Source organism: Phyllobates terribilis, unplaced genomic scaffold, assembly GCF_046119375.1.
Source record: "Phyllobates terribilis strain yellow unplaced genomic scaffold, ASM4611937v1 Scaffold_12__6_contigs__length_324123572, whole genome shotgun sequence".
NCBI lineage: Eukaryota > Metazoa > Chordata > Amphibia > Anura > Dendrobatidae > Phyllobates > Phyllobates terribilis.
Genome location: NW_027362772.1, coordinates 240,922,919 through 240,947,066, shown reverse-complemented (window position 1 = coordinate 240,947,066; position 24,148 = coordinate 240,922,919). Strand labels below are relative to the sequence as shown.

General features: G+C 43.5%; 1 long non-coding RNA gene across 1 annotated transcript in view; it reads left to right on the top strand.

Moving 5' to 3' along the window:
* LOC141171536 (uncharacterized) overlaps window positions 1–23,709 on the top strand; it is a 93,036-nt gene extending 69,327 nt beyond the window's left edge. The window contains exon 3 of the long non-coding RNA XR_012252336.1: window positions 22,745–23,709. This is a non-coding gene — a long non-coding RNA (uncharacterized lncRNA). The remainder of the gene's footprint in view (window positions 1–22,744) is intronic.
* The last annotated feature ends 439 nt before the right edge of the window (window positions 23,710–24,148 follow it).

The following is a 24,148-nucleotide window of genomic DNA, read 5'->3' as shown; positions in this document are numbered from 1 at the left end:
AATATGTGTATGTGGGTTTTTTTTTTTTATATTTTATTTTGAATGGGGCGAAAGGGGGGTGATTTAAACTTTTATATTTTTTTATTTTTTTAATATTTTTAAAAACATTTTTTTTTCACTTACTGCATGCTTCAATAGTCTCCATAAGAGACTAGAAGCAGCAGTTGTCTGATCATCTCTGCTACATACAGGGGACGAGCAGATCCCTTGCATGCAGCAGAAATGGTCCTGTGCTATGAGCGCCGACCACTAGGTGGCGCTCATAGCGACCAGATCATGACAACCACAGGCGTCTGCTGCAGACCCTGGGTTGTCATGCCCACCCATCGGTGACCCGCGATCACGTGACGGGGTCGCCGATGGGCGGGGCTTATGACGCGCAACCCGGAAGCGCGAGTTAAATGCCGCTGTCGGAGATTGACAGCGGCATTTAACATGTTAACAGCCGCGGGTGGATCGCGATTCCACCCGCGGCTGTTGCGGGCACATGTCAGCTGTAATAATCAGCTGACATGTGCCCGGTTCAGTGAGGGCTCAGCGCAGCAGCCCTCACTGAACGGGCAGTACGCAAATGTGCGTACTAATACGGCAAGGGTTGGAAAGGGGTTAATAAATAGTTACTTGTACCTTCTGGTCACTTTTGGCCCATTTCTGGCATATTTCTGTTAGGGATTTATGTAAGCTGGAGGCTTGGATGGAGAAATGGCAATTGAAGTTTAATGTAGATAAATGTAAATTTATGCACCAGGGCAGAGAAAACAAAATGTACAATTATGTACTAAACGGCAAAACTGTCAATGAAAGGGATTGGACAGGGACCAGTGCCAGTCAGCTGCTGCCAAAGAAAATAAAATCATAGGATCGATTAAAAAGGCATTAATAGATGCTCATGACAAGAAGTTTTGCCTCTATACAAGTCACTAGTGGCGTCACACTTAAAATACTGTGTACAATTTTGGGCTCCAGTGTATAAGAAGGACAAAGCTGAACTACAGCGTGTGCAAAGAAGAGTGACCAAGGAGGTTATTAACCCCTTTACCCCCGAGGGTGGTTTGCACGTTAATGACCAGGCGCAGGGGCGGAACTACCGCCCGTGCAGCCGGTTCATTGAACGGGGCCCCGAGGGAGAGGGGGCCCCTCCAGCCTCCAGCAGGGCCGCCATCAGGGCATGTCTGCCCTGACTCCAGTGTGGGGCCCAGCCGGTAGGGGCCCCCTTGGAGCCCCGTTGGGGGCCCCCTCTTGTGAGTCTATCTCCTCATGGGGCCCCCGGCCCCATGCTAAGTGCCGGGTCCGGGACATCTCAGCGCTGCGCTGCGCTCCTGCGGCAGCGCCTTCATGATTCCCCTCATTTCCGGTCATGTGACGGCGCCGTCACATGGCCGGAAGTCAGGAGAACCTGGTGTCAGCGATTTGGACGAGCGCCAGGATTCTGCAGGGATCGCATGGGGGTAAGTATAACAAGTTTTGTTTTTTTCAAAATACAATTTACTAGGAGTGGGGGGAATGGGAGGTGTGTGTGTGTGTGAGATAAGAGATGCACATGGGGTGGGGGGAGATGATAAAAGATGCACATGGGGTGGGGGGGATGAGAGAGGTGCACATGTGGGGGGAGGGGGATGAGAGAGGTGCACGTGGGGGGAGGGGGATGAGAGAGGTGCACGTGGGGGGGGAGATGATAAAAGATGCACATGGGGTGGGGGGGATGAGAGAGGTGCACATGTGGGGGGGGATAAGAGATGCACATGGTGGGGAGATAAGAGATGCACATGGGGGGGAGATAAGAGATGCACATGGGGGGGAGATAAGAGATGCACATGGGGGGGAGATAAGAGATGCACATGGGGGGGGAGATAAGAGATGCACATGGGGGGGAGATAAGAGATGCACATGGGGGGGATGAGAGATGTGCACATGTGGGGGGGATGAGAGATGCACATGGGGGGGATGAGAGAGGGGCACATGTGGGGGAGGGGGGTGAGAGAGGGGCACATGTGGGGGAGGGGGATGAGAGAGGGGCACATGTGGGGGAGGGGGATGAGAGATGTGCACATGGGGGGGTGAGAGAGGGGCACATGTGGGGGAAGGGGGTGAGAGATGTGCACATGGGGGGGTGGTGAGAGCTGCTCATGGGGGGGTGAGAGCTGCACATGGGGGAATTGGGAGAAAATGAGCTGCACATGGGGGAATTAGGAGTAGGGGGATAATGATCTGCACATAATGAATGTGGGGTGGGGGAGAGTAAATGATAAATGACGATGGGGTGGGGAGAGCACGGACATGATATAACGAATTGGGGCAGGGGGTGCATGTAAATAATGAATGCGGGGAGCAGGAAGTATAGAGTAGAGGTTCTAATTAAATTATATATTAAGTGCCTATTTACAGTTAATGGGGGCACCGTGGTGGATTACAATTTATATTTGGAATGGTAGGTTGCATAATAACTAACCATATATTGATGGTGGATGCACATCTGTATTCAGCTGCGTAATGTAGAAGTTGGGGAATGTGCTCTAGATAACTGTGTTATTTTATGCAGAGACGAGTCCTGGCTGGAAGACGTGATGGCGGTCTGTGCTGGATGAAGGAGAAAAGCGTAGCTGAAGGACTTCACCTAGAGACGTCACCAGTGAGTCAGTGCATTACATGTACACTTACACTATATACTATGTACCGGGCTCCTGTGTATAATGTCACTGGTGATCACTGTATTACCTGTACACTGACACTATATACAGAGCTCCTGTGTATAATGTCACTGGTGATCACTGTATTACCTGTACACTGACACTATATACAGAGCTTCTGTGTATAATGTCACTGGTGATCACTGTATTACCTGTACACTGACAATATATACAGAGCTCCTGTGTATAATGTCACTGGTGATCCCTGTATTACCTGTAAACTATATACAGAGCTCCTGTGTATAATGTCACTGGTGATCACTGTATTACCTGTACACTGACACTATATACAGAGCTCCTGTGTATAATGTCACTGGTGATCACTAGATTACCTGGACACTTACATTATACATACCATGTATAGAGCTCCCGTGTATAATGACACTTATGGTAATATTAGTAATGTGGTGGTAATATTAGTAATGTGGTGGTAATATGTGGTCTGGTCATGGTGTGGCAGTTTTTCTCCCTTCTGTGTGGTATTATTCGGTCACTATGTTGTGGTAATATGTGGTCTGGTGATGGTGTGGCGGTATTCCCTGTATGTGGTATTATTGGTCATTTTAAAAAAAAATGTATATGACACATTCCCTTAAAGAAAACTAAATAAAAATATATCTAAAAAGAGTATTGGATATTTTAAGAAAATTTTAATAGGTTAGAGTAGGGCCCGGCCAGAAGAGTCTACCTTATCGTGGTGGCGGCTTTAAAAATCTTTTGGCCAAAACAAAAGCTGTTGGCTATGTATGTGGCACCGTCACATGGCCGAACGTCAGGAGAGCCTGGTGGCAGCGACGTGGACGAGCGCCAGGATTCTGCAGGGATCGCATGGGGGTAAGTATAACAAGTTTTATTTTTCTTAAATACAATTAATTAACTAGGAGTGGGGGGGATGAGAGATGCACGGGGGGTATGAGAGATGCACATGGGGGGATGAGAGATGCACATGGGGGGGATGAGAGATGCACATGGGGGGGATGAGAGATGCACATGGGGGGGATGAGAGATGCACATGGGGGGGATGAGAGATGCACATGGGGGGGGTGAGAGATGCACATGGGGGGGGATGAGAGATGCACATGGGGGGATGAGAGAGGGGCACATGGGGGGGATGAGAGATGCACATGGGGGGGATGAGAGATGCACATGGGGGGGATGAGAGATGCACATGGGGGGGTGAGAGATGCACATGGGGGGGATGAGAGATGCACATGGGGGGATGAGAGATGCACATGGGGGGGATGAGAGATGCACATGGGGGGATGAGAGATGCACATGGGGGGGTGAGAGATGCACATGGGGGGGTGAGAGATGCACATGGGGGGGTGAGAGATGCACATGGGGGGGTGAGAGATGCACGGGGGGGATGAGAGATGCATCGGGGGGGTGAGCTGCACATGGGGGGGATGAGAGCTGCACATGGGGGGGTTATGTTTACATAACTTTGTTGCCTTATGAAGCGCAGGGGGGGGGCCCCCAAAAATTTCTTGCACAGGGGCCCACTACAGTCTGTGTCCGCCCCTGGACCAGGCCAATTTTTACAATTCTGACCACTGTCACTTTGAGGTAATTACTCTGGAACGCTTCAACGGATCCCCCTGATTCTGAGACTGTTTTTTCGTGACATATTGTACTTCATGATTTTGGTAAAATTTCTTCGATATCACTTGCATTTATTTGTGAAAAAAACGGAAATTTGGTGAAAATTTTGAAAATTTTGCAATTTTCAAAATTTGAATTTTTATGCCCTTAAATCAGAGAGATATGTCACACAAAATACTTAATAAATAACATTTCCCACATGTGTACTTTACATCAGCACAATTTTGGAACTAAAATTTTTTTTGTTAGGGAGCTATAAGGGTTAAAAGTTGACCAGCGATTTCTCATTTTTCCAACAAAATTTACAAAACCATTTTTTTAGGGACCACATCACATTTGAAGTGACTTTGAGAGGTCTTTATGACAGAAAGTACCCAAAAGTGACACCATTCTAAAAACTGCACCCCTCAAGGTGCTCAAAACCACATTCAAGAACTTTATTAACCCTTCAGGTGCTTCACAGGAATTTTTTGAATGTGGAAGAAAAAAATGAACATTTAACTTTTTTCACAAAAATGTTACTTTAGACCCAATTTTTTTTATTTTCACAGGGGTAACAAGAAAAAATGGACCCCAAAATTTGTTGTGCAATTTCCCCTGGGCACGCAGATACCCCATATGTGGGGAAAAACCACTGTTTGGGCGCATGGCAGGGCTCGGAAGGGAAGGAGCGCCATTTGACTTTTTGATTGTAAAATTTGCTTGAATAATTAGCGGACGCCATGTTGTGTTTGGAGAGCCCCTGATGTGCCTAAACATTGGAGCTCCCCCACAAGTGACCCCATTTTGGAAACTAGACCACCCAAGACACCTATCTAGATGCATAGTGAGCACTTGGATCCCCCAGGTGCTTCACAAATTGATTCGTAAAAATGAAAAAGTGTTTTTTTTTTTTTCTTCACTTTTTCATTTTTACGAATCAATTTGTGAAGCACCTGGGGGTTCCAAGTGCTCACTATGCATCTAGATATGTGCCTTTGGGGGTCTAGTTTCCAAAATGGGGTTACTTGTGGGGGAGCTCCAATGTTTAGGCACACAGGGACTCTCCAAATGCAACATGGTGTCCGCTAACAAATTGAATGGAAAATCGGCTCAAATTGTTAGCGGACACCATGTTGCGTTTGGAGAGCCCCTGTGTGCCTAAACATTGGAGCTCCCCCACAAGTGACCCCATTTTGGAAACTAGACCCCCCAAGGCACCTATCTAGATGCATAGTGAGCACTTGGAGCCCCCAGGTGCTTCACAAATTGATTCGTAAAAATGAAAAAGTGTTTTTTTTTTTCACTTTTTCATTTTTACGAATCAATTTGTGAAGCACCTGGGGGTTCCAAGTGCTCACTATGCATCTAGATAGGTGCCTTGGGTGGTCTAGTTTCCAAAATGGGGTCACTTGTGGGGGAGCTCAAATGTTTAGGCACACAGGGGCTCTCCAAACGCGACATGGTTCTAATTTGTTAGCGGACACCATGTCACGTTTGGAGAGCTCCTGTGTGCCTAAGCATTGGAGCTTCCCCACAAGTGACCCCATTTTGGAAACTAGGCCACCCAAGGCACCTATCTAGATGCATAGTGAGCACTTGGAACCCCCAGGTGCTTCACAAATTGATTCGTAAAAATTAAAAAGTGGAAAAAAAAAGACTTTTTCATTTTTACGAATCAATTTGTGAAGCACCTGGGGGTTCCAAGTGCTCACTATGCATCTAGATAGGTGCCTTGGGGGGTCTAGTTTCCAAAATCAGGTCACTTGTGGGGGAGCTCCAATGTTTAGGCACGCAGGGGCTCTCTAAACGCAACATGGCGTCCGCTAACAATTTGAGCCGATTTTCCATTCAATTTGTTAGCAGACACCATGTCGCGTTTGGAGAGCCCCTGATGTGCCTAAACAGTGGAGCTCCCCCACAAGTGACCCCATTTTGGAAACTATACCCCTCAAGGATTTTATTAAGGGGTATAGTGAACATTTTGAACCCAGAGGTACGACACAGAATTTGATAACATTAGGTCATCATATTGAATAAGTTGTCAGTCTGGAGCGCAAGTGCTCGCTACTTGAGTTTGCATCGGGTACTCAGGTATGCACCATGTACTGCGTGTGCTCGAGTGACATGCTCGAGTCCCTGCCCCGCATGCTTCACGGTTATTAGACACTCAAAAAAAAAACATGCGGGGATCGCTCGTGCATGGCAGGCAATCCCCGCAACGTTTTTTTGGCCGCGAAGCATATGGGGCGGAGACTCGAGCATGTCACTCAAATACCCACGATACTCAATGCATACCAGAGCACCCGATGCAAACTCAAGTAGGGAGCACTTGCGCTCAACACTAGTCGCCATATCGTCATCTTTTTTTCTTACCTTTGAAAAAAATCCCAACCCCAACACAACCCTAACCCCAAACCCAGCCCTAACCCGAGAGTTTATTTTTTACGCCGTTCCTCGTGCGGTATAAGTGATTAGACGACCTTATTCTTCGGGTCGGTGAGACTACAGCAATACCAGAATCATATGGGGTTTTTATGACTGACAGCTGTCACACACTAAAAGACGCATTTTTTGTAAAATCTAGTTTTTGCATCGCCATATTTTGAGAGCTATAATTTTTCCAGATTTTGGCAGACAGTCATGTGACGGCTTGTTTTTTGCGGGATGAGTTGACGTTGTTATTGGTGCCATTTTCAGGCACGTGACATTTTTTGATTGCTTTTTATTCCGATTTTTGGGAGGCAGAATAAACAAAAAACAACAATTCAGGAATTGTTTTTTTTGCTTTTTTTTTATTCTGTTCCACGTGTGGTAAAATTGATAAGGCAGCTTTATTCTTCGGGTCAGTATGTTTACAGCGGTACCACATTTATATAATTTTTCTATGTTTTGCACTTTTACATAATAAAAGCAATTTTATAGAAAAAATTATTTTTTAGCATAGCTTTATTCTGAGAGCTATAACTTTTTTATTTTTTGGCTGATGGAGCAGTATGGCAGCTTGTTTTTTGCGGGACGAGATGACGTTTTCAGCGGTACCATTTTTATTTATATTCGTCTTTTCAATCGCGTGTTATTCCATTTTTTGTTTGGCAGTATGGTGATAAAGCATTGTTTTTTGCTTCGTTTTTTTTTTTTTTTTACCGTGTTCACTGAAGGGGTTAACTAGCGGTACAGATTTATAGGTCAGGTCGTTCCGGACACGGTGATACCAAATATGTGTACTTTTATTGTTTGTTTGCTTTTGTTTTTATAATAATATTTATTGATGGATGCATTATATTTTTATTTTTGGTGGATTTTTTTAAAAAATATTTTTACAGTTTTTTTTTTTTTTTTTTTCACTTTCTGACAGTTTTTATACTTTTTTACTTTGGCCCACTATGGGACTTTCACTTTTTTTATTCTGATCGCCTGCATGGCATAGGGATGGAGCACCATCCCTGTGCTATGCAGGCAGTCAGCGCTGGACAGGGAGAAGATAGTTTGGAGATGCACTGCGCATGTCCAAAAAATCTTCCTGCTGTCTGGTAACCCGGATGTTGTCATGAGGACATCGGGTCGTCATGGCAAAATCCTGGAAGCCACGGCAGACAGCGCTGGAGGCCGGAAGAGGAGGTGAGTATCTGCGATCACCTCCCCTTGCCACCGCAATGCTGCGATCGACTGCGATCGACTTCGATCGCAGCATTGCGGGGGTTAATGTGCTGGGAGCAGTGCGGGACCGCTCCCTGCACATAAAACTGGGTGTCAGCTGTGACAATCAGCTGACACCCGGCGGCGATCGCGCCCGCACAGCCTGTGTGCGCACGCGATCGCGATGACGTACTAATACGGGTCTGGCTCTTAAGTCCCAGGGCACAGACACGTATTAGTACGTCTAATGTTGTTAAGGGGTTAAGGGAATGGGTGGGCTGCAATAACAAGACAGGTTATCAAGCTTGGGGTTATTCAGTTTGGAAAAACAAAAACTTAGGGGCGATCTGATTACAATGTACAAATATATGAGGGGACAGTACAAAGATCTTTCTAATGATATTTTTACAGCTAGGCCTGCGACAGTGACAAGGGGGAATCTTCTATTTTTAGCCATCATAGACGACGATTCTTTACTGTGAAATCGGTGAGATTATCGATTCTTTACTTTAAGAGCAGTGAGACTAGAGATTCTTTACTGTAAGAGAAGTGAGACTAGAGATTCTTTACTGTAAGAGTGTTGAGACTAGAGATTCTTTACTGTAAGAGCAGTGAGACTAGAGATTCTTTACTATAAGAGCAGTGAGACTAGAGATTATTTACTGTAAGAGCAGTGAGACTAGAGATTCTTTACTGTAAGAGCAGTGAGACTAGAGATTCTTTACTATAAGAGCAGTGAGACTAGAGATTATTTACTGTAAGAGCAGTGAGACTAGAGATTCTTTACTGTAAGAGCAGTGAGACTAGAGATTCTTTACTGTAAGAGCAGTGAAACTAGAGATTCTTTACTGTAAAAGTAGTGAGACTAGAGATTATTTACTGTAAGAGCAGTGAGACTAGAGATTATTTACTGTAAGAGCAGTGAGACTAGAGATTATTTACTGTAAGAGCAGTGAGACTAGAGATTCTTTACTGTAAGAGCAGTGAGACTAGAGATTCTTTACTGTAAGAGCAGTGAGACTAGAGATTCTTTACTGTAAGAGCAGTGAAACTAGAGATTCTTTACTGTAAAAGTAGTGAGACTAGAGATTATTTACTGTAAGAGCAGTGAGACTAGAGATTATTTACTGTAAGAGCAGTGAGACTAGAGATTCTTTACTGTAAAAGTAGTGAGACTAGAGATTCTTTACTGTAAGAGCTATGAGACTAGAGATTCTTTACTATAAGAGCAGTGAGACTAGAGATTCTTTACTGTAAGAGCAGTGAGACTAGAGATTCTTTACTGTAAAAGTAGTGAGACTAGAGATTCTTTACCGTAAGAGCTATGAGACTAGAGATTCTTTACTATAAGAGCAGTGAGACTAGAGATTCTTTACTGTAAGAGCAGTGAGACTAGAGATTCTTTACTGTAAAAGTAGTGAGACTAGAGATTCTTTACTGTAAGAGCAGTGAGACTAGAGATTCTTTACTGTAAGAGCAGTGAGACTAGAGATTCTTTACTGTAAGAGCTTCAAATTTATGGAACTCTGCCACACAATGTTGCAGTGGTCTATTCACTAAAAAAAGTTTAAGGAGGGCCTGCATGCCTTTCTTGAGAAATATAATATTATGTGTTATGGGTACTAGATTCTGTGATGAGACGTTGATCCAGGAAACTAGTCTGATTGCTGTTTGTGAAGTTAGAAGGAAATTTGTCCCTAATATGGCATAATTAGGATCTTCCTCATGGGGTTTTCGCCTGCCACTGGATCAGGATGTTAGGTTAAACTCGAAAAAACTGTGTCTTTTTTCATCTTTAAAACTCTGAAAATTAGATCAGTAGGGGACTTGAATATGCCCTAAACCTTTGTTTTTAGTCCCCAGTTACCAAATTTTTCACCAACTCATATATTTTGAAATGTCTCATTGACCTCATGGAATGTTTCCCCTGTACCAAAAAACTATACTTAAAGCCCAAATACACAATATTTATTCAATAGGATTAATTACGGACCCCAATGACTGGAACCTGGTTGTGATCCTCAACCCTATAGTGATGGATTTAGAGAACCCTGAGAAAACCCATGCAAACCCAGGGAGAACATACACTCAAAGATCCCAGTGCTGCAAAGCAACACTACTAACCACTGAGCCACCGTGCTGCCCCTATGCAAAAAAAAAACCAACAGGTTCTACAGCCATGGAGGGACTCTGTGGGAAATTAGCAATCAGTGCAGATAAGAAGGAGCATTCTCTAGTTTTTGGGTTCCTTTGAGAGTTTGTAGTATCTACATATACGGTTCTGGACTTGTGCCTGGTCCTGAATGTCCTGAAAGTTACAAAGTGTATGACCTAATGTGAGCATCTGGATGACAGAGCTCTGAGATTTGTAGAATGTATGTTACTACTATTTGCATATGTATGACGCTGTTAATGGTGTACTGTATATCATTTGTACTCTACATAGTACAATACTTTGGACACACTGATACTAGTATTGACACACTGTGCCTTGGTAATTTTCATGCCACTATTTCTGTTTGGGGAAAAGGGACGTCTATATCCCACCTATCAACCCATCCAAGAGGACCCTCCTCGTAACGACATTGCCCCAGAATTTGCTGGGATTTGGTCTGAAAATTCACGACAATCCCGGCAAATGGGGAACAGTTAGCAAGTATGCATATATGACCTTTGTTTGTGAACTATTTGACATTTTCAATCCACAGTGTATTAAAATTTCACTTGGGTAATTAAAACCCTGGTTATTAACATCCATACAGGCTTGGACTGGCCCACAGGAGAGCAGGAGAATCCTCTGGTGGGCCACCACCCTCTTATACGAGCAGTACTTGGCACAATATACGTGAATCATTATGTGCAGACAAAGGCAGCATCTTATCAATTTAACAATCTACCCAGTTCATTGTTATATATGTGATTGAGGATAATGTCACATTTGCATGTAGCTGAAAAGTGGGGCCCTGGAGTTGGTTACTGGTGGGCTCTTGGCTCCCCAGTCTGACACTGCATCCATAGATCGTGCATGGCTTTGTTTGGGGCACTGATGTCAGTGGTTCTGTTGTATGGGTATTATGGGAGAGATATATGGATACTATATACCATTATTATTTGGACTCATATTTATACTTTAATTGTGTAATAATAACATTAGAAGTTAGGAGACATTTTCCTAGGCGAGTAAGGAACCACAGCCCTAAATTTTAATTTTAGAATTGCTTTGTAGAGATGAACTAATATTTGATACTGTAGTGCCGGCGTCCCTGCCCTCTGCTAGGCAGGGACGCTGTTCCCCTCACCGCTCTGCTCCGTGCCCGGCGTCCCTCTCCCGCTCTGCTGGCAGCGCGCGCTCCTTCCCGGCCACTGTGCTTAGGGCGCGCGCGCGCGCCCTCCCTCCCTCTTAAAGGGGCCGCGCGCGCCGTCCTAAGGAGTCCCCGGCCAATGGCCGGAGGACTTTACCGTATATAAGGCACCTCCTCCAAAATGGAGGTGCCCGAGCAATGTTGTTTGCACCTGTGTCTCACCTGTGCTTCAGCCCTCAGGTCCCGTTGCCAGTTACCTGCCAGTTACCTGCCAGATTCCTGCCTGATTACTTGCTACCTGCCTGCTAGTCTGAGGTCCGACGGTCTGCCTTACTAATCCTGTCAGTCTGTCTAAGGACCAGCTTGCCCGCTCACCTGGGAGCGCACATCAGATACCTGCCAGCTTGTCTGAGGTCCGACGGTCTGCCTTACTAATCCTGTCAGTCTGTCTAAGGACCAGCCTGCCCGCTCACCTGGGAGCGCACATCAGCTACCTGCCTGCCTGCCTGAGGTCCGACGGTCTGCCTTCCAACTCCTGTCAGTCTGTCTATGGACCAGCTTGCCCGCTCACCTGGGAGCGCACATCTGCTATCTGCCTGCTAGCCTACCTGGAGGCTCCGCTGTCACGTGCTGTGACCACCTGCCTGTCCAGTGACTCCTGCCCGCTCACCTGGGAGCGCTCTTCTGCTACCTGTCTGTTTGCCTACCCGGAGGCTCTGCCGTCACGTGCTGTGACCACCCGCCTGTCCAGAGACTTCTGCCCGCTCACCTGGGAGCGCTCATCTGTCGCCTGTCCGCTGGTCTTCCTGGAGGCTCCGCCGTCACATGCTGTGACCACCCGTTCATCCAGAGACTCTCGCCTGCTCACCTGGGAGCTCACGTCTATCTTCAGCCGCCACAGGTCGTACCAACCCTATACCTAGAGACTGCCCCGGTCACTTGCCGTGACCTCCAGCCCGTTCACTCAGAGACTGTCCCGTTCACTCAGAGACTGTCCCGTTCACTCAGAGACTGTCCCGTTCACCTGCTGAGACTTCCAGCCCGTCTTCCCTGGTCGCCACCCGCTCCCTTACAAGGACCGCCTCCTTGTATAGTAGCTCTGAGGTTCCGCCTCCCAGACCCGTTACAGATACAAATTGAATTTGAGACGAATTTTATGAAATCCACAGGTCCCGGTGAGTTCAAACAATTTGTGATTTGATTGACGTAAATCACAAAAAAAATAGCCACCACCTTTTACACATTGCAGAAGATTGCATCAGTCTCAAAAGGCTGACATGATCTTAGGCGCGAGCTTCCCCATAATGCCTTGTAGCTATCACATGGTATAGCGCAATGAGGAGGGACTATCATAGCCTGTAAAAAATCCTAAGCATGGAATGCAGCAGGCATTTTAGAGTTGTATCATGATAGTGAGAGGACGTCACAGCTCACAGACCAGCAAGAAACAAGAATAGAATAGAAAACTTTAAAACCGAGGACAAATACTCCACATAGTAATGTCTGTATAACTGCAGCAGTGAAGAAGATGAGTGTAGTCTGCAAATAAGGCCCCACTATGAGTATTTGGTCAGTATTTTTTCTCAGGAGTGGGAGCCAAAACTAGGAGTGGGTGATACATACAGAATTGGTACACTTATTTCTATCATACATTTTCTCTGATTGTTCTTCACCTGGTTTTAGCACCCACGCCTGAGAAAAAATACTGACCAAATACTGATAGTGAGGCCGTGTCCTTATACAGAGAGTTGTTTGATAGGGGGAGAGAGATAGGCGAGGTGCCAACAGCAGTAACAGACTCAGTTTGATCATCAATATGGTGTAGATGACATTTGAATTACAATTACGCATATTTTTCTTCACTTTTAATGCACTAAAAAGCAGAAGCAAGATAGCTCAATAATTTTTACAGGAAAGAAAATCTGAAATCAGTGTCAGTCAGAGATGGTGTGCTTGCTTGTCACAAGTGACTGTACTGTGTTTTTGCATTGCTTATGTAATCATTTTTGGGAAGAAGGAATCATTTTTTTTAATATACAAAAAGGAAATTCCCCCAAATCCAGATACTTACATAATTGCCACTATCTAACTCCCAAAATATGCATGTTGCAATTTTTAATTTAATTTGCACATGTTTTAATAGTCAAATTTTACATCTATACATGCCATGATATTACAGTGTCCTATTTCAGGAGCTGACTTTTTAGTTGTGTACCTCCTTACCAGCTCTTATTTTGTCATTTTTGGGAAAGGGGTAGAATATTGTTTAAAAAATAGTGAAAAAAATAGTAAAAAATGTAAACATTCAACTGTGCTTGTCTGTTTTTGTACACCTGTTGTACTAGTCCAATTTGATAACAGTACACGTCACCTCCGTACTGCCGCCACATTTTTCTATCTGTACATATACCTACCTAACATTTTCTTATTACATTCTTTTTGGCACACATTGAATAATTGTGATTGAAAAAAATTCAAAATTAAATATAATGTTGTACACAATATATGGTAAATGAAAAATGCTAATTGCAATGGGCGGAGTAGTGTATAAGTAAAAAAAACAAAAACCACGGCTAACATTGTGGGAGTCGCTAGCAGCAGCAGGATCACCACCAACCATACTTGCACAAGCCGTCTGGGTAATAGTACTAACACAGGTCACAGTTTGTCTCTTTTGCCTCTTAGCATATTAGTGGGAAGGAAGAGGTGGGCATTATGGAATATATGGTACATTATTCCTCTCAGTCACAGCAGAATGATGTTACCTCTGACAGTGACACTATCAGTTTGAGCTAGTGTTTTCCACAAAATGGTCCACAAATGACTAAGAGGGATAATTTTTTGACCATTTGTATTATTAAAAACAGGAAAATCCTGTCACTGCACTGTGTTAGAAATCTGGTTGTTGGTTATTACTAGATTACCATCCATTTTTGTGGTGAGAGCACTTTGACATTACTAAGGCTGCTTTTGTGTTAATGAGATTGAAACAGGTTGGATACAGTCCTAGAAGACCTCAGAGTCTTGCACACGTCTTTTAAGAGCAATTGGAGTACCTGTGATTTGCGGCAAATTGAATTGTTTTGAGAAAAATTCACCAAACGTGGTGGATTCAAATTTTAAAAGATTTGATCATCTCCACTGTCTTGACAACCCTCACGACTGGCCTGAAGTTATTTAGTTTTTATGCACTGTAGGAATATATGGCAGCAATAGTAAATGATTGGAGTTGGCACCTGTGACACATGGACAAGATGATCAGCTGTTGGTAAAGTTTGTTACTCAATATTGAAGAGCTCATCAGATGTTGCTAACACAGTATTATCAGAACTGTTTCTACGGAAAACTGTATAACTGACAACAGATTGTCTTAAAGTGCCAGCTGGACTTTGTCCACCTGTAATGAACATGTACTGTCACTTATCTCATATAAGCCAATAATTGTGACACCGAGTTACCCAGGATGATTGGAGACATGAGGAGACCGTATTGTGCAACGTCATGTCACCCTGATATAAACAAGAAGGTGGAGACGCTGCTCTTCCGCACTCACGTTTATCAGGATAAAACTAGGATATCTCGGTAGTGCAACATAACCGATCTAATAAAAGAGTCAAGGAAAGATATACTATCGGAGTATGAAGGGAAGACGCCTGGCTCTGCTGCAGTGACTGCGTAGCAATGATTTCCCATTTCAAGTTTATTTCTCTTCTTCATTTTCCCTTAAGGACGTAGCAATTTTTCTTTTTTCTTTCCAGACAAGTTCTATTTTTCAAAAACACATTGGATTCCATTCATCAAAGCTTTTTAGACCAGAATTCTACTGTGAAAAGCTTTGAAAAGTCACAAAATGTTGGCACAATTTAGCAACATTTGGCGGTCTTGCGCCATTATCACCCAGCTCCAAAAATTGGGCAAAGCTGGGGAGGGAAAGGGACATGGCAACTCATGTTCATCAAATTCATGACACGGCATTCCTTACACCACAAATCTTACTCCGGTCCCCGACTGGAGTGAGATTTGTGGTGAGATGCACACGGATGTGCATGCCTCTTTTCAGAGACGCCAAACTCATTTACAGGGATGTCAAACTCAAATACACAGAGGGCCAAAATTAAAAGCTTGGACAAAGTCACCGGTCAACTTTGATGTTTATTAAAAAAATGTCTACAATTGAGGAAATTTTTACTTAACATCAAATATAACAATTAACTTTTTCACATGGAAACAAACATAAAGGGGTTGTCCCACGAACAAAGTACATTTTAATGAATAGATCTTAGAATAAAATATTGGCATAATATAACATGTTATGGAAGAGCAGTAAAAGCATATGGCCCAATAGTATGATTTAAACATGTAATAAAAAAGGATAAAAAAAACTTTGAATAATACAGATAATAAAGTATAATGCAAACAAAAGTGCCCCCAAACACAGTATGATACCCCCACAGTGAATTCCTGCACAGTACCCTCCACACGCACGGTATGATGACCCTACTGTATCCACAGTATGATACTCCAACTGTAATCCCCACTCCATACAATATAATGGGCCCCACATAATCGTCCATACAGTATAACGTGGCCCTGGTTTGCCTTCCATACAGTATAATGGTCCCACATAGTCCTCCATACAGTATAGTGGTCCCACATAGTCCTTCATACAGTATAGTGGTCCCACATAGTCCTCCATACAGAATAATGGCCCCACATAGTCCTCCATACAGTATAGTGGTCCCACATAGTGCTCCATACAGTATAATGGCCTCACATATTGCTCGACACAGTATAATGGCCCCACATAGTGCTCCATACAGTATAATGGCCTCACATAGTGCTCCATACAGTATAATGGAACCACATAGTCCTCCATACAGTATAATGGCCCCACATAGTGCTCCATACAGCATAATGGCCCCACATAGTCCTCCATACAGTATAATGGCCCCACATAGTCCTTCATACAGAATAATGGGCACCACATAGTCCTCCATACAGTATAATGGCCCCACATAGTCCTTCATGCAGAATAATGGGCCCCACATTGTCCTCCATACAATTTAATGGCACCACATAGTCTTCCATACAGTATAATGGGCCCCACACAGTGCTCCATACAGTATAATGGCCCCACATAGTGCTCCATACAGTATAATGGCCCCACATAGTCCTCCATAAAGAATAATGTGCCCCACATAGTCCTCCATACAGAATAATGTGCCCCACATAGTCCTCCATACAGAATAGTGGCCCCACATAGTCCTCCATACAGTATAGTGGTCCCACATAGTGCTCCATACAGTATAATGGCCTCACATATTGCTCGACACAGTATAATGGCCCCACATAGTGCTCCATACAGTATAATGGCCTCACATAGTGCTCCATACAGTATAATGGCCCCACATAGTGCTCCATACAGTATAATGGCCCCACATAGTCCTACATACAGTATAATGGCCCCACATAGTCCTTCATACAGAATAATGGGCACCACATAGTCCTCCATACAGTATAATGGCCCCACATAGTCCTTCATGCAGAATAATGGGCCCCACATAGTCCTCCATACAATTTAATGGCACCACATAGTCCTCCATACAGTATAATGGGCCCCACACAGTGCTCCATACAGTATAATGGCCCCACATAGTGCTCCAAACAGTATAATGGCCCCACATAGTCCTCCATAAAGAATAATGTGCCCCACGTAGTCCTCCATACAGAATAATGTGCCCCACATAGTCCTCCATACAGAAAAATGTGACCCACATAGTGATCCATACAGTATAATGGGCCCCACATAGTCCTCCATACAGAATAATGTGCCCCACATAGTCCTCCATACAGAATAATGGGCCCCACATAGTGCTCCATACAGAATAATGTGCCTCACATAGTCCACCATACAGAATAATGGGCCCCACACAGTCCTCCATACAGTATAATAGGTCCCACACAGTCCTCCATACAGAATAAGGGGCCCCACATAGTCCTCCATACAGAATAATGGCGCCACATAGTCCTCCATACAGAATAATGTGCCCTACATAGTCCTCCATACATTATAATGGGCCCCACATAGTGCTCCATACAGAATAATGTGCCCCACATAGTCCTCCATACAGAATAATGGGCCCCACATAGTCCTCCATACAGAATAATGGGCCCCACATAGTCCTCCATACAGTATAATGGACCCCACATAGTCCTCCATACAGAATAATGGCGCCACATAGTCCTCCATACAGAATAATGGACCCCACATAGTCTTCCATACAGTATAATGGGCCCCACGTAGTGCTCCATACAGAATAATGTGCCCCACATAGTCCTCCATACAGAATAATGGGCCCCACATAGTCCTCCGTACAGAATAATGGGCCCCACATAGTCCCCCATACAGAATAATGGGCCCCACATAGTGCTCCATACAGTATAATGGCCCCACATAGTGCTCCATACAGAATAATGTGCTCCACATAGTGCTCCATACAGTATAATGGGCCCACATAGTGCTCCATACAGAATAATGTGCTCCACATAGTGCTCCATACAGTATAATGGGCCCCACATAGTCCTCCATACAGAATAATGGGCCCCACATAGTCCTCCATACAGTATAATGGGCCCCACATAGTGCTCCATACAGTATAATGGCCCCGCATAGTGCTCCATACAGAATAATGTGCTCCACATAGTGCTCCATACAGTATAATGGGCACACATAGTGCTCCATACAGAATAATGTGCTCCACATAGTGCTCCATACAGTATAATGGGCTCCACATAGTGCTCCATACAGAATAATGTGCTCCACATAGTGCTCCATACAGTATAATGGGCCCACATAGTGCTCCATACAGTATAATGGGCCCACATAGTGCTCCATACAGAATAATGTGCTCCACATAGTGCTCCATACAGTATAATGGGCTCCACATAGTGCTCCATACAGAATAATGTGCTCCACATAGTGCTCCATACAGTATAATGGGCCCACATAGTGCTCCATACAGTATAATGGGCCCACATAGTGCTCCATACAGTATAATGGCCCCATATAGTGCTCCATACAGAATAATGGGCCCAAACATTAAATAAAATTTATAAATACTCACCTTTGCCCGTTCCCCCGCTGCTCCGGTCTCTTCATGATGTCTTCAGATCCACTGCACACCTCGATACATTGGACGCGTTGTAATGACTTCATCACGCCCGCTGCCCTAAGACATCAGATACAGAGGGGAAATGATGGGAGAGGGAGCATCAGAAGATTGTTTTCAACTATATCGGCATCTAGGGCGCAGGCCAAATATACTCACTTTACGGGCCAGAGTTTGACATATGTACATTAAGATGAGTGTACCTCTTATTGATACAGGAACTCCTGAGTCCAGCATGCCTTCTCATCAAGACTGGTATGAAAAACGCCGGCATTGATGAATTGAGGCCATTGTTTTTTTTATGTCTTAAATTTTGCTCCATTCATTGTGTGGCGGAAATAACATGTTACCTTCATTCTGTGACCCAGTATGATTGGCATATAGTTGACAAATTAACTTTATTCTGTGGGTTGTATGATTGCGGCATTACTATTACTACATTTATATTCTTTTATGTATTAATACGTTTACACAATTAAAATAATAACCTATATAAATATATATAGAAATTTATTTTTAAATTCTAGTTTCATATTCTGGGAAACTTAACATTTTTATATTTTCATTTTATATTTTTTTTTATCAGTATCATTTTGGGGTCCATAGGTCTTTTTAATAACTTTTCAGTCCATTTTTTTAGGAAGCAAGCTGAACAAAAACAGCAATTCTTTTTTTTTTTTTTTTTTTTTACTGCTTTCACCATGGGGAACAAATAATACGACATAACTATGGTATATGCTGTATTTTATATAGTAAGCAATATATAGCAACCGGCTTCTGCTGCAGATGGCACAGTCTTTGTTCCTCATCCAGTGCCACGCAAATACCCTATACCCTGTACAATACACGTCTATAGATGGCAATTCTGACTTTCTTTTTAAAGGGAATCTGTCATCAGGATTTCACCCCCCAAACTATTTATGTACATGTAGCTCTTTCAAAGACAAGTCCAGTAATATCTTTACATGGCCGGTCCTCTCCTCTGTTACTGAGAAATCAGTGTTTGAATTGATATGCACTTAAGGCTGAAGAGCTATGGCAGATCTGAAGTCTTTGTCACTCCAGCTCTATTCCCTTCCCAGCACCGCCTCCTCCATGTAAAGTTATTTCTACACTTGTCTTTGAAATAGCTACATGAGCATATAAATAGTTTGAGATGTGAAATCCTGCTGACAGATTCCTTTTACGTTAATGTCCACCTTTTAATGCTATGTAATTTTTATGTAAAAAATTCTGAGCTTTCTCAATACAACTTTGTAATGATCAGAGCTTTGTTTTTCTGATACCTTGCATAGGCATAGTTCAATGATAGCCGCCACCAGGGGGAGCTGAGGAGCATTATGTATACTGGTATGGTATTGAGTTCAATGTACAACAGTATACAGTAGCCTCCTATACTCCCCCTAGTGTTAGCTGCAATCTGCCAACATTTTATCATTTGCCTCTCTCTATCTATGCAGGGGACGTGTAGCAAAGCTTCAACCACTATTCATTATGATGATACCTTAAGAAATGAATCAAAACACATTTTTTTGTGTGTTGAATGGCGAGAATCACTTCAAGCATCTATTTAAGTGTTTCTTAGCATTTCTTTTGGCTTCCTCTTGTATAGAAAGTGCCAAACCTTATTAGCTGCCTCTTCAATTTTGTCCACTGTTTGTGAATCTCCTTTAAACTCCCAGATAATAGAGAAAGACAAACAGACTTTCTATGGGCTACACAGTGTGTCGTGTTAATGAAATTTCTTTGTCTAAAACTCCCTTTGACTTCCAACTGTTCCCCATTTCTCCGTGTACTTTCGTGCACAGAATTTGGCTTGGCAGAACACAAAACCTAATTTTGTAGCCTGACCGAAATAATGATGCTTGTTAGATGGAGATTTCAATAATTCCCATTCACTTGAAACTTCAGCTAATTCACAATGAAATGGATCTGATTTTATTTCTAAGGGAAAAATACTCCTAAAATGTTTCTTCAAATATACAGGAAAAATATATATCTTTGTGCCATGTTAGCCTGTAGATAGAGAAATATTTAGATTTGAAAGTCCTCAGTGGTTGATACCTTTTAATGGCTAACTGAAAAGATGGTAACAAATTGCAAATTGTATATCAACTAATGAAAGTGCTCCTCAGACCTGTGGGGGCATCAAAGCCCCAGACCAGACTTCAATCACAGGACAATAAAACTTTCACACTCCTTATCTATGAACTATTTCAATACTTACGGCCACAACTGTTTATCCCTTTCCCATAGTAATAGTTCTGCTTTACGTCACTTGTCTCATCTATTGCATTATTTCTGTGTCTGGCTGTGTATAATAAATATGTGACTCTTCAGATTTTGTGTTATTTTATGTCTGATGAAGCGACCTGAGTAGTCTCAAAAGCTTGCAATTTGTTACCATCTTTTCAGTTAGCCATTAAAAGGTATCAACCAATGAGGACTCTGAAATCTAAATATTTTTCTTCAAATATAGACATGCTAGAAGATAGTAAAGCATGAAACCCCCATATACATTAGATAGCTATCTCTCCTAACGCCCCATGCACAGGACGAGCACTCATGAGCTCTCTATCAGAGAATAAACAGATCGACTACTGAAATTGAGCAGAACTTAATCCTTGTGTGCCCCTAATCAGCTGTCGATGGAGAGTCGAGAGGCCCCAATACACATTAGACTATTGGGCGATCTTGATGATTTCTGCGAGTTTGACTGACTTTAGTCTAGTGTATATAGAAGCTTTACTACTCCCAAACAATTTCCAAATGGTGTGAAAATTTACACGCAATTGTAGACAGAAAGTCATTAAAATCAATGCAACAATTGTGTCAGTTACTGTATACCTTGTGACAGATATGTCAAAACAGTGGGCAAGCAACCCCTACACATTATTTAGTTGCAGGTTGAACAATGGCTCAACCAATTGTTTGGCCGGCAGCTATCTCTTCCGCTTTGCCCAGCGCTCCTGTGTTTCTTAACTACTGTAACTGCTTCTCTATTTTTTTCCCTACTTTCTTTTTTATGATACTTCGTTTGAGAATTACATTGCATGCTGGATTCTCAAACAAACCATCATGGGGACAGACTCTACGGTCACTGCTGCAGCCCATGACCCCTCCCTGAAATGAAGTGTCATCAGTGACACTTATTTGAGGGGCTGGTCTAGTCCATGCATGCTGTGCACTGTGTGATGTGCACAATAACAGCGCGTTCTCTCGCTGGCTTAAATCAGCAGTAATGAGCTGGTAATAGAGTAGTGTTACAATACCCGGCTTGCAGAGACCAGTGACATCACTTGCTGGGGCGGTGCTGGACTCTGCACACTGGATATTTTGACTGACACCGCTCTGTTGCCAGTTCGTTACTACTGATCTGAGCTGGCAACAGAGTGCGCGCTGTCATTGTGCACATCTCATAATGCGCAGTACGCAGGGACTAGCTCAGCCCCTGAAATGCGTGTCATTGATGACGCTTCGTTTCAGGGAGGGGGCAGGGGCTGCGCAGTGACCGCAGCGCCTGCCCCCTGAATGAGGCTTCGTTTCAGTTTCCCAACATACACTGATTCTCAAATGAAGCATCATCAGAAAGGAAGTAGAGAGAAAAAAAGAGAAAAACAGGTAGTGTAGTCAGGGAAGACTCTGGAATTTTTAATACAAGTATATGAGAAAATAGTTTAGATTATGGCATTGAACAGATAGGGATTTAGGAGGAAAATGACTTTGGCCTTCGGACCACCCCTTTAAAACAAACAATTCTTGTTCATATATCCTATCAGGGAATAGAGTGGGGTCTTCTACTCAGTGCCCTCCTCTATGAGCCAGATCAGACAGTCGGTAACTTTACCTATACATGTTATTTAGTGCACTCGGGTTATGACAAACACAAACAATACCACGTGTCACCACTGTCTGTATACATCGCAGGACACGTGAGACCGGAGCGAGCATTTATGACGTACAGTAAATGATTGCTGAGACTAGCAAAATAGTGCATTCAGGCAGTAAACGTAAGTAATCGATCTGACTGTCTCAAGCTCAAGGAGAGACGTTTTTGTGTGAAATCGCTTCTATTTTTGGGTCGCGTTCTGCTAAACCCAGCCAGACGGTTAATTATTACTGAACGCTTTAAGTCTCCAGGCTGGAGGAAACCACATGACAATAAATTCATTTCAAGGTTAAAGGTGTTTATACGAGGCGAAGTACACGTTGCAGTAGAAGATTCCTGCTATACGTGCAGAACGGCAGGACGACAGGACGGGGAGTTGTTTGTTCACCTGTTTCATCTAATATGACTTGTCACAGCCAAGTTACTTGTGAATATGCAGACAATGAGATTAAGATACATTTCTGGTTTATTTTGCAGGTAATCACCAATAAAACTCAGAAGTATGAACCCAAATTCAGAGGATCCTCGGGACTTTGCAAAATTCCCAAATTCCATTGTACTTAGCTGGACATTTCTAAAGGTTTTCCTGTAAGGGTATATGGATATGACTTCTTCTTTACGAATATTCTGCCTGGAACCCGACTGAAAAAGTGCCACAAAGCTGTCGCAAAAAGTGAACATAATTCACAGCAATGCATAAACAACATTGCTGTGCACATGTTCAGGCTTATGTCATGTCTTTTTACTGCTTCTGGTCTTGGAAACTGTGAAGCGATTAAAAGAAGTAACATGCCCATGTGAGGGGTGTGTGGAGGATTCTCACTCCACTCCCCTATAGAACTGTACTGTTTTAATAACTCTGTGTATGTTTTAGTCATCTGAAAAACTGTTGTTTTCAGGTACAGCCATTAGATGGCAGCAGAGGTACTGTTTGATACTACATTACCCTTATGTCAGTGGGACACAGGGTTAACTAGTTTGGGGGCCACCCTCAGTGACAAGCCAAGTACTGAGGGATCTGTGGGAGATTAGATTCGGCCATTTTAGCGAGTTAAGAAGTAGCAGTGAATGAGGAAGGACAGAGAAGAAGAGAGACGGGTGTGTGTGGGAGAAACCAGGAGGATTAGTAGCAATGGGCACACCACAGTATAATCTATACTCTAAGGCTATGTGCCGACGTAGCAGATTTGATGCAGAGCGTTTTTGCCTCTCTCTGGCAGAAAAAAACGCATGCGTTTACATGCGTTTTTTCTGCCAGAGAGAAGCGTTTTTTCAGCTTTTTTACATGCATTTTTTCAAGCACTTTTCCAAGCAATTTTGAGCATCACTTGGAAAAGTGCTTGACAAGTTGGTCACACTATATAAATCCATGCAACCGGCTTGAATTTATATTGTGTGACCAACTTATGCTGCTTTAAATGCAGCATCAATAGTAAAAAAAGGAATTAAAACGTTAAAAATTAAAAAAAAAACCTGTATATTCACCTCTCCGGTCTGCTCCCGGCAGCGTCCTCTCTCCTTGGCGTCCCGCAGTGTACTTGCAGGACCTGCAGTGACATCATTTCGTCAGCTGATGGTCACGCGACCATCACCTGACCGCTGACGTCATCGGTTGCGTGACCATCAGCTGATTAAATGACGTCGCTGCAGGACCTGCAAGTACACTGCGGGACGCCAAGGAGAGAGGACGCTGCCGGGAGGAGACCGGAGAGGTGAGTATACAGTTTTTTTTTATTTATTAACTTTTTTTATTTCTTTTTTTCACCGCGTGGTAGCCGGGATGAAGAGGAGTTGTAGTCTCCTCTTCATCCCGGGTACCACACGCACTGCGATTACGCTGCAAATTCGCGGCCATTGAATTTAATTGAAACGCAGCAAATC